This window comes from Oncorhynchus masou, chromosome 5 (genome assembly GCF_036934945.1).
Source record: "Oncorhynchus masou masou isolate Uvic2021 chromosome 5, UVic_Omas_1.1, whole genome shotgun sequence".
NCBI classification, from domain to species: Eukaryota; Metazoa; Chordata; class Actinopteri; order Salmoniformes; family Salmonidae; genus Oncorhynchus; species Oncorhynchus masou.
Window position 1 is genome coordinate 29,510,725 of NC_088216.1, and position 11,455 is coordinate 29,522,179.

Below are 11,455 nucleotides of genomic sequence, written 5' to 3' on the forward strand. Positions count from 1 at the left end.
TCACTGTTTCAAATGAGAACGTGGACAATGGCTTATTCAACCAATACAGATACTGTATGCTCACTCTCTCCATATTTAGAAACTGCTGCCCCTCGTCAACAAAGATTATGAGGAAGTGAATGAAAGAGGCTGTGTCATTTCCAAAACACGACACATTTGTTTTCAGACCCTTTGTGACTCTCTGTCATCACTAGGACTGTTGCGGTGACCTTATTACCGTCACACCAGTCATGACTGCAGTAAAATTCCACGTGACCGTTGAATCACGGTAATATCCTCTTATGCACTCTGGACATGCCTAGGTAGTACCCAACTTGCTAATGATCATCAGGTCACTGATGGGCTGGTTCTCAGGGCTCTGTTGTCCCTCTAACCACTTCATGAAATGGGTTTCCATGGCCAAGCAGCCGCACACAAGCCTAGGATCACCATGTGCAATGCCAAGCGTTGGCTAGAGCAGTGGAAACCCCTTCTCTGGAGTGATGAATCATGCTTCACCATCTGGCAATCCGACAGACAAATCTGGGTTTGGTGGATGGAAGGAGAACACTGCCTGACCAATGCATAGTGCCAACTGTAAAGCTCGGTGGAGGAGGAATAATGGTCTGTGCATACAGAAAAGGTTTGTCAAGATCGGTGTAGATGAACTTGACTGGCCTGTACAGAGCCTTGACCTCAACCCCATCGGACACCTTTGGGATGAATTGGAACGCTGAGTGCGAGTCAGGCCTAATCGCCCAACATCAGTGCCCGACGTGATTAATCCTCTTGTGGCTGATTGGAAGCAAGTCCCCGCAGCAATGTTCCAAAATCTAGTGGAAAGCCTTCCCGGAAGAGTGGAGACTGTTATAGCATCAAAGGGGGGGACTAACTCCATTTTAATGCCCATGATTTTGGAATGAGATGTTCAACGAGCAGGTGAGAGAGAGAGAGAGAGAGAGAGAGAGACCACACTTAATGCCCCATAGATTGCAGTATATACACTGCTAAAAAAAAGGGAACACTAAAATAACACATCCTAGATCTGAATGAATGGAATATTCTTATTAAATACTTTTGTCTTTACATAGTTGAATGTGCTGACAACAAAATCACACAAAAATGATCAATGGAAATCAAATTTATCAACCCTTGGAGGTCTGGATTTAGAGTCAAAATTAAAGTGGAACACCACAATACAGGCTGATCCAACTTTGATGTAATGTCCTTAAAACAAGTCAAAATGAGGCTCAGTAGTGTGTGTGGCCTCCACGTGCCTGTATGACCTCCCTACAACGCCTGGGCATGCTCCTCATGAGGTGGCGGATGGTCTCCTGAGGGATCTCCTCCCAGACCTGGACTAAAGCATCTGCCAACTCCTGCACAGTCTGTGGTTCAACGTGGCGTTGGTGGATGGAGCGAGACATGATGTCCCAGATGTGCTCAATTGGATTCAGGTCTGGGGAACGGGCGGGCCAGTCCATAGCATCAATGCCTTCCTCTTGCAGGAACTGCTGACACACTCCAGCCACATGAGGTCTAGCATTGTCTTGCATTAGGAGGAACCCAGGGCCAAGCGCCCCAGCATATGGTCTCACAAGGGGTCTGAGGATCTCATCTCGGTACCTAATGGCAGTCAGGCTACCTCTGGCGAGCACATGGAGGGCTGTGCGGACCCCAAAGAAATGCCACCCCACACCATGACTGACCCACCGCCAAACCGGTCATGCTGGAGGGTGTTGCAGGCAGCAGAACGTTCTCCACAGCGTCTCCAGACTCTGTCACATCTGTCACATGTGCTCAGTGTGAACCTGCTTTCATCTGTGAAGAGCACAGGGCGCCAGTGGCGAATTTGCCAATCTTGGTGTTCTCTGGCAAATGCCAAATGTCCTGCACAGTTTTGGGCTGTAAGCACAACCCCCACCTGTGGACGTCGGGCCCTCATACCACCCTCATGGAGTCTGTTTCTGATCGTTTGAGCAGACACATGCACATTTGTGGCCTGCTGGAGGTCATTTTGCAAGGCTCCGGCAGTGCTCCTCCTTGCACAAAGGCAGAGGTAGCGGTTCTGCTGCTGGGTTGTTGCCCTCCAATGGCCTCCTCCACGTCTCCTGATGTACTGGCCTGTCTCCTGGTAGCGCCTCCATGCTCTGGACACTACGCTGACAGACACAGCAAACCTTCTTGCCACAGCTCGCATTGATGTGCCATCCTGGATGAGCTGCACTACCTGAGCCACTTGTGTTGGTTGTAGACTCCGTCTCATGCTACCACTAGAGTGAAAGCACCGCCAGCATTCAAAAGTGACCAAAACATCAGCCAGGAAGCATAGGAACTGAGAGGTGGTCTGTGGTCACCACCTGCAGAACCACTCTTTTATTGGGGGTGTCTTGCTAATTGCCTATAATTTCCACCTGTTGTATATTAAAATCACAGAAGTGTGATTGACTTCGAGTTACATTGTGTTGTTTAAGTGTTCCCTTTATTTGTTTGAGCGGTGTACTAAGCTTACAAATGGAATTGTTTTAAGACGGTCATTTAATGAATCATTTGTCCATTTGATTTTGAATTTTAAGGCCCCTGGAGCCTTTACTGCTATAGCCCATAGAAGCATATTGAATATAGCACATTTGTACAAAACAGACAATCCAAAAAATAAATAATAAGGAATAAGATGTTGAAGTGTCTGTCCTATATCTGAGAGATATAAGAACTCAGAGATTTTATTCTTTACCCATGTTTGGTCACGTTTTTCATGGCACATTTGACCCCTTATTCACTTTTTGCCATTTTTCCAGCCAGGTACTGAGTTACCTTCAGAGGACTCCCCTGATACTTGTCTACGTCGTAAAGCAGAACAACCGACACATTGGTGTTCGTGAGACTCTTCCCCTTTCGATGGTGGTGACTACTATTAGTTTAGCTCACACGGTTTGATTTTTACAGCCAATTTCGTGATGGTTTTCTTGTCCGGATCTTCTCGTGTGTAGAAAAAGACCGCTTTCACAAGCCCCGTGTTATGGAATAAGCGCAAACTTTATATTGGCAGAAAGAGGGGATTGAACTAAAGCCATAACGGTACGTCTGTAACTTAAACACGCGGGAAACTCTTCAATATTCAAAATGATGTCACCATGTGATGCAGGGGTGTGTCGGTCGACTCATTCAGATGAAGGACAGCCTCTCCGAGGATTCTCTCTGTTCCTGTCAGACATCCAGCCAGGACTGCTTCCCTGCTTCCCACCCCGCCGAAGGGACACTCCTGGCCCTGGATGATGACATTGCAGTGTCTCTTTCCGCCCCGTCCGCCCTGTCTGTGTGACAAGTCTCGCCCACGCGGGCACACCGTTCTTAATAATTGATTGCGTCTCGGGCTGCAATGTGCAGAAATGTGCTACTCTAGGTGGTTCCTGGGTGCACTTTTGTGCTGAGGCATACATTTCTGACACAAGCCCATTCTCCAAAGCCCTGGGAGACATTGGGTTCCGGCTGGTGAGGAATGACTGAGTCACTCAGTGAGTGAGTCACTCAAAAAAGGCAGTTTCCATTTTTTGTAAGTTTAAAGGAGCAATCAGCTGACTGTGGAGGACACGGAATGGAGGGTGGGAAGTGGTTGTAGTTTAAAGAGCTGTACAAAGTGGCCTCTACAACTCAATGTAACAAACTTTCAGATTATTCCTATTGGGCAGTGTGTGTCCTGAAATCTGTGACACTCGAGGACCCTTGCAGATCCTTGACACCATTTTGGGCTTTGGGGGTCAACATGAGGTCAATCCTTCACAGTTTCCCCCGAAGTCACTTAAAATCTTAAGAGCCAAGGCTGATGGAAAAGTTAGAAACATCAACCCCCCCCCCCACACTTCTTCCACTGCACCCCCACCCCCTCTCCTCCTCTTCCATTTCCCCTTCTTCCCCCACTCCTCTCCTCTTCTCCAAAGCTTTATTTTGCAGCAGCCTGGCAGGTCATGCGTGGAGGATGAGTGGAGAGAGGGGTGCGGTAGAGGAGTGACTCAGCAGGGGATGAGTAGAGGGCTTCACTTGTTCTCAGCTGGCCAGGGATAAGAAGATTAGCGTCGTTCAGTATCATTGCAGCATGACCTCTACCTCTCCCCCTCTTTTTCTCGTGCTACCGCTCTCCAGCTTCTCCCTCACTTTTCCCTTGCTCTCCTGAATAATGTTCTCTTATCTCTCTTTCCCTCCATTTCTCATCCTCTCTCTGCCTATCCTGGTTCTACATTGATCCTCTCTCTGCTTATCCTGGTTCTACATTGATCCTCTCTCTCTGCCGATCCTGGTTCTACATTGATCTTCTCTCTCTGCCTATCGTGGTTCTACATTGATCCTCTCTCTCTGCTTATCCTGGTTCTACATTGATCCTCTCTCTCTGCCGATCCTAGTTCTACATTGATCTTCTCTCTCTGCCTATCCTGGTTCTACATTGATTCTCTCTCTCTACCTATCCTGGTTCTTCATTCATCCTCTCTCTCTCTCTCTCTCTGCCTATCCTGGTTCTACATTCATCCTCTCTCTCTCTCTGCCTATCCTGGTTCTTCATTCATCCTCTCTCTCTTACTCTCCCAGCTCTCTTTTTCTCAATCCTCTCTCCCTCTTTATCTTTCCCCTCTGGCTTTCTAATGCATTCCCTCTTCTCCCAACCTCTCTCTGCCCCCTCTCTTTCCCTCTGTATCTTTCCACTCTTTTTCCCAGCCCCACCCTCCCTCTCGCTCTCTCTGGCTGTCCTTTCGATCTCTCCCCTCTCTCTCTGCCTCTCTCTCTCTCCCTACCTCCTCCCACCTCCTCTTCTCTTTCCATCCTTTGTCTCTTGCTCTGGGACAGCAGCTTAACTCTGGTCAAAAGCCAGTCTGTGTGGATTAACCTTGAATGATTAAAGCCTCAATAGATTGGTCAGGAAGTCTCAGAAGCACTTCCCTGGTGGTCTTTCTTTCTAGTCGTCTTCAAAGGAAAGGGCAAGAGCCCTGAAAACAGTGACTTCAAAATGTTGGTGGTGACATCCTGTAGGGTGAAATGAAATCTACCTCAAACTCAACTGTTTAATCAAGCATTTGTGACAGATAAAGCTCATACAAAATAATCTGTCATTTATCTGGTGTTGACGTGTCATAGGAGATGACTGTGGTTCACTTTTGCATTGCTGTGTGGTTGTCGTTTGAACTCTTTTTGCTTCCGCTGCGGGCTAACCCATCTCTGGTCTGGTCCCCCTTTCTGTTCCCTCCAGACAAATCCACTTTTCAGCAGGACAATAACATAAAACTCAAGGCCAAATATACACTGGAGTTGCTCACCAAGTGGCCTAGTTACAGTTTTGACTTAAATCGCCTTAAAAATATATGGCTCGACTTGAAAATGGCTTGAATGTTGTTGTTTTTTAAAGAATAATGGCCAAATATTGTACAATCCAGGTTTACAAAACTCTCGCAGACTTACTCAGCAAGAAACAACTGTATCGCTGAAAAAAGGTGATTCTCACATGCATTGACTCGGGGGTTGAATACTTATCTAATCAAAATATATCCGTGTTTATGTATTTTTATTAAACAGTATTTTGTGTAGATCGTTGACACACAAAAAAAGAAAGACAATTAAATCAGTGTTAATCCCACTTTACAACACAAACCAACGTGGGAAAAGTAAAGGGGTGTGAATGATTTGTGAAGGTGCTGTACATAGAGTCATATGTGTTCTTCCTGTTCTTCCTGTGCTTGTTAATGTTTGGGTTCATGTTGCAGTCATGGTCGGGTCCACCTCTCTGTTCCCTCCACCTCTCTGTTCCCTCCATTACAGGACTGATCAGTGTTCAGTTCCCTCCATTACAGATGTTGCGGTCTGTTCCCCATCCATCAGGACCTGTTGATCAGTGTTCATGTTGCGGTCATGGTCGGGTCCACCTCTCTGTTCCCTCCATTACAGGACTGATCAGTGTTCATGTTGCGGTCATGGTCGGGTCCACCTCTCTGTTTCCTCCATTACAGGACTGATCAGTGTTCATGTTGCGGTCATCATGTTGGACTGATCAGTGTTCATGTTGCGGTCATGGTCGGGTCCACCTCTCTGTTCCCTCCATTACAGGACTGATCAGTGTTCATGTTGCGGTCATGGTCGGGTCCACCTCTCTGTTCCCTCCATTACAGGACTGATCAGTGTTCATGTTGCGGTCATGGTCGGGTCCACCTATTACAGGACTGATCAGTGTTCATGTTGCGGTCATGGTCTCCACCTGTTTCCTCCATTACAGGACTGATCAGTGTTCATGTTGCGGTCATGTTCCACCTCTCTGTTCAGGACTGACAGTGTTCATGTTGGCCAGCTCCATTACAGGACTATCATGTTCATGTTGCATGGTCGGGTCAAGGACTGATCAGTGTTCCATGGTCGGGTCCACCTCTCTGTTCATTACAGGACTGTGACCGCGGTGATCAGTGTTCATGTTGCGGTCATGGGGGACTGTGGAGGTGGTCCACCTCTCTGTTTCCTCCATTACAGGACTGATCAGTGTTCATGTTGCAGTCATGGTCGGGTCCACCTTGTTCCCTCCATTACAGGACTGATCCATGTTGCGCTCAAACATCCTGGTCTTGTCTCTCTCTGTTCTCTCCAGTACAGGATTGGCCAGTTCACAAGCACAGCCATGAGCAGAGTGACGTGTGGAGGTGGTCTGAACCTTTGAGGACCCCGCTCACGGTCAGGGCCAGTTCACCGAGAAACGTGTCTACCTCAACAGGTGAGTGAGTGACCATCATCCACCCATGTTAAAGGTACAATCTGGGATCTGTCCAATGGTTGTACACCAAAACAAGATGCTGGGCTGCTGTTTTACTGAATATAAAATCCCAGATTGTAGATTTAACTCTTCCACTTTTACATTATCTGTAGGTTTAGTGCACTATATAGGGAATAGGGTGCCTTTTGGAACGCAGGCAAAGGGTTGTTCCTCACACACTCGACGCTTCGCATGGCAGACTGCTGCTGTCATGTTGCCCCGAGTTACTTCGCCCTCACAGCTGTGCAACACACAATACTCCACCCCCTCACGTCTTGGCTCTCAGCCGTGGGTGTGTGTGTGTGACCTCTCCCAGCGCATCTCTGAGCATCCAAGGACAGAAACTTCCTAAGTCGGCAATATCTAGAGAGAGAGGGACAGAGAGAGCTAGATTTCATCACAAATGCTTGCGTCAGCGATCGGGATGCCCGGGACCTAAAGGTGCTGAGTCAGCAGGGTCTGCCCTGCCGTATCGCTAATCATTGAGAGAGAGAGAGACAGAGAGAGAGAGCCGGGAGGAAGGAGGGGAACAGAGGAGAGAGTGAATGGGAGGGAGGGAGTGCAAGAGGGAGCGAGAGAGAGCCGAGGGGAACAGAGGGACACAGAGGAGAGAGTGAAGGGGAAGGAGGGAGTGCGAGAAAGAGAGCAAAAGAGGGAAAGAGAGACAGGCATATTCAGAAGGAGACATAGTTTCACATTATCAAAAAAACCTGCTGCGGGCTCTTCAAAACAACAGATCTTGGATCAGGTTTTATCACAGTCCCTTCCACTTGAATCTGTCATGGAATACATTATGTTTTTTTTGAATAAGGACTGGCTATATAATAACAAATGTCACTACCCAACTCCCATTAGGGAAACTGTCACCATTCATTATTGTAAGAGAAGATGTGGACACAGTTCATCAGAGGACACAGTATGACGATGAGGGAATTATATAGTGAGGTTGAGCAACAGCAGGGACACTGTGTTTTTGCAAATGTGCGTGTGTGTTTGTGTGCATATGTTAACTCGCCACTCGTTGTGCAACCACGGCTACAGTCACCTAAGCCCCTACCACCTCTTAAACACACTCCCGCTGCTCTAGTTCTTCACAGCAGATGGGTGCCTCTCAGCCGTGTGTGTGTGTGTGTGTGTGTGTGTGTGTGTGTGTGTGTGTGTGTGTGTGTGTGTGTGTGTGTGTGTGTGTGTGTGTGTGTGTGTGTGTGTGTGTGTGTGTGTGTGTGTGTGTGTGTGTGTGTGTGTGTCCATCTGACTACTACAAGTACAACCTCTCCATAAACATCCATCTCAGGTTTAGTGAACCTGGTGTCTGCCTTATGTAAGGATTGAGAGGGGGCAGAAAATAAAGAGAGGGGGAGGAGGAGAGAGGGAGACTACTCCAAGACACAGTGAATCCGCCAGCTCTTCTCAACCTTCCGTGTAAACCAAGGCCTTTCTGTCGTGAAAATATAAATGTCATGAAAATAATGAGAAGAACATTGTTAATGTAATAGAATAGATGTAGTTTGGGGCCAGTTATGTATCATGCGTCACAACAGAACAGGACAAATAGGATTTATTTAATACAAATACATTGGCCGTAATATTCCAAAGCAAGCAGGAAATTGAAGCCAGTGAGCATTGTGTCATGGTCCCCAGCACTCAATCACCTTTCTGATTCACTGGATTATTGTTCTAGTGCTGAATAGCTTGAATAACCTCTGAATTTAAACATTCATTAGGAATTCATTATTTCAAGGGTCTTCATGACACATCGACTCGGATGGTTTATTTTGTGATGGAATAAAGTACTTTGCGGACACGCAAACACCACACACACATACTAGTCCACACTTTCAGAACTTTAGCGCAGATGAATGGTTTCTCTGCCAGAGTCTTTTATTGCTTTAGGAATTTGTGAGGTGTGAAAAGTGTGGGATGGAGAAACCTTACCACCGCCTACAGAGCTTGGCGGGTGCAGTGTGAAGTCCTTTAGTGTATCAATGCGTACCACAGTGTGTCAATGCGTACCACAGTGTGTCAATGCGTACCACAGTGTGTCAATGCATACCACAGTGTGTCAATGCGTACCACAGTGTGGCAATGCGTACCACAGTGTGGCAATGCGTACCACTGTGTGTCAATGCGTACCACAGTGTGTCAATGCGTGCCACAGTGTGTCAATGCTTGCCACAGGGTGTCAATGCGTGCCACAGGGTGTCAATGTGTACCACAGTGTGTCAATGCGTACCACAGTGTGTCAATGCGTACCACAGTGTGTCAATGCGTACCACAGTGTGTCAATGCGTACCACAGTGTGTCAATGCGTACCACAGTGTTTCAATGCGTACCACTGTGTGTCAATGCGTACCACAGTGTGTCAATGCGTACCACAGTGTGTCAATGTGTACCACAGTGTGTCAATGCGTACCACAGTGTGTCAATGCGTACCACAGTGTTTCAATGCGTACCACTGTGTGTCAATGCGTACCACAGTGTGTCAATGCGTGCCACAGGGTGTCAATGCGTACCACAGGGTGTCAATGTGTACCACAGTATGTCAATGCGTGCCACAGTGTGTCAATGCGTACCGATGTGTTGACGAGCATGAAGGATTGATTGAAAGAAGAATGAGAGATGTTGAGCAGATGGAGGAGTGTCTGTCATTTGCTTTTTGGGGGATAGGCTGTGAAAAGTTGGCCTGTCAACATTTTCACAAGGTTTCTTTGGCGTATCGGTTTATTTGTATATCAGCTGTCACCATGCGTTCACAGTCATGTAGCTAACTTCTTTATCAATGTGTGATCAAAGAAAATTGAATATCTAAACGTGTATCAGATATTAGAGACTTACATGCACGCACACACACACACACACCAATCTCTATGCTACACTGCAGACACGCACACGTTTATATGCACTGTTATACTCACTAGAGCCTTTGAGTAAATGTCCCTTCAGCTTTCTCTGCCAAGGCTAGTGTGTATCTGTTTCGGTGCACCTGTGTGTAGAAGAGCTCTCAACCTCTCCAACAAAACCTTGCGGTTGTAATCAAAAACACAAACCCATTGAGGTCGTGTTGCGAGGCTACAGACGGCTCTTTTAAGTGCTGCTCTCTCTTATCTTTTTCAGTGTTCTTTATTTCATTTTCAAGTTTATTTTTTAACCGCCTTCAATGGCCAGGACTTTTAAACATGCCCACTCACCTTGAGAAGGAAGGAAGGAAGGAAGGAAGGAAGGAAGGAAGGAAGGAAGGAAGGAAGGAAGGAAGGAAGGAAGGAAGGAAGGAAGGAAGGAAGGAAGGAAGGAAGGAAGGAAGGAAGGAAGGAAGGAAAATGACTCAAACTTTAGAAATTATTAATCAGACCAATTACTCAGACATGATGTATCTCTTTCATCTCCCTTCTTCCTTTTCATTTCTCCTCTTTCTCTCTCTCCATCTCTCTCTCTCTCTCTCTCTCTCTCTCTCTCTCTCTCTCTGTTTCCTCTCTCTCACCCTCTCTCTTTTTACAGTAAATTGCCCAGCTGGGCTCGAGCAGTGGTGCCCAACATCTTCTACGTAACAGAGAAGGCCTGGAACTACTACCCTTATACCATAACAGGTGAACACACACACACACACACACACACTCACCGATGTGTTATTGTAGAACCAGGATCCATTCATACCAGGCACCACAGATGGTTGTGTGCGGTCAGAAATGAGCTCTGTCCACGTATCGACCATAACCCTAGTGGAAAAGTACCAGGCTAACCTCAACCTAATCTAGTTACTGTGACACAGTTCATAGCATAGCCATGCTAGCTGAGTCACGTTATGCTATAGTGCACATAGCTGACCAAAACAAAACGTTCCGAGAACATTCTGGCAACGTTTCTGTCTGTTTATGTAAGACTATCAGTTCAGTCAGCATCAGTTCCCAGAAATGCTTCTTCAAAAGTCAATGGAAAATGTTCAGCAACATTCCGGATGTGGGAGCTGTGTTGTTTCTCGTGTCACGTTGTGCTCCTTCCCGTTGTATCACACCGTAACCTGTTTCTGTTTCTTCTGTGTTGTTGCGTTATTGAAGCCCTAACTGTGGTGTGTTTTCTCCCCTCTGCTCCGAACGCGTCCCCCTGGGCCTGCCTCTGTAGAGTACACCGTAAGTATCTCTTCCATTTCCTTTATCGATCACAGAGCTGTGAAGAGAGCCACCGCAGTTCAACAATCTACAGGGTGTCAGGATGCATTTAGTGCAGCAACACGGAAGGACCAGGAAAGGACCACTGGTTGTTTTAGTTAGACGTTACCTAAGGAGTCAGTGTTTTGGGAAATGTGTGTATAGAAGGCTTTGGGTTGTGTCGTTTTTTTTTTGTGCATATTTATTGTGTCATTTTGGATTTATATCAAATGTAAGTGGCTCTGTTAGAATGACGCTTCCCCCTATGGCTATCCATAGCAACAGCTTAGCGTCAGTGTGGTGGCGCGCTTGTGCATTTCCGTGTGTGTCTTCTGAATGGCAGCTCTCTTCATGCTGGTGTATGTCTGTAGCTAGGCATGCGCTCTCCAGAGATAAAGACATATCCATTCCCTTGTTTCACGCACGAGAAGCGTCATACATTTTTACTGCCCTGAGGATTCAACTGCCTTTGAGGTGTCAAATGATGTCTGGAGCTGTCTTAAATACTTTCCTCTGGAACTTTCTTAAATACTTTCCTCTGGAACTTTCTTAAATA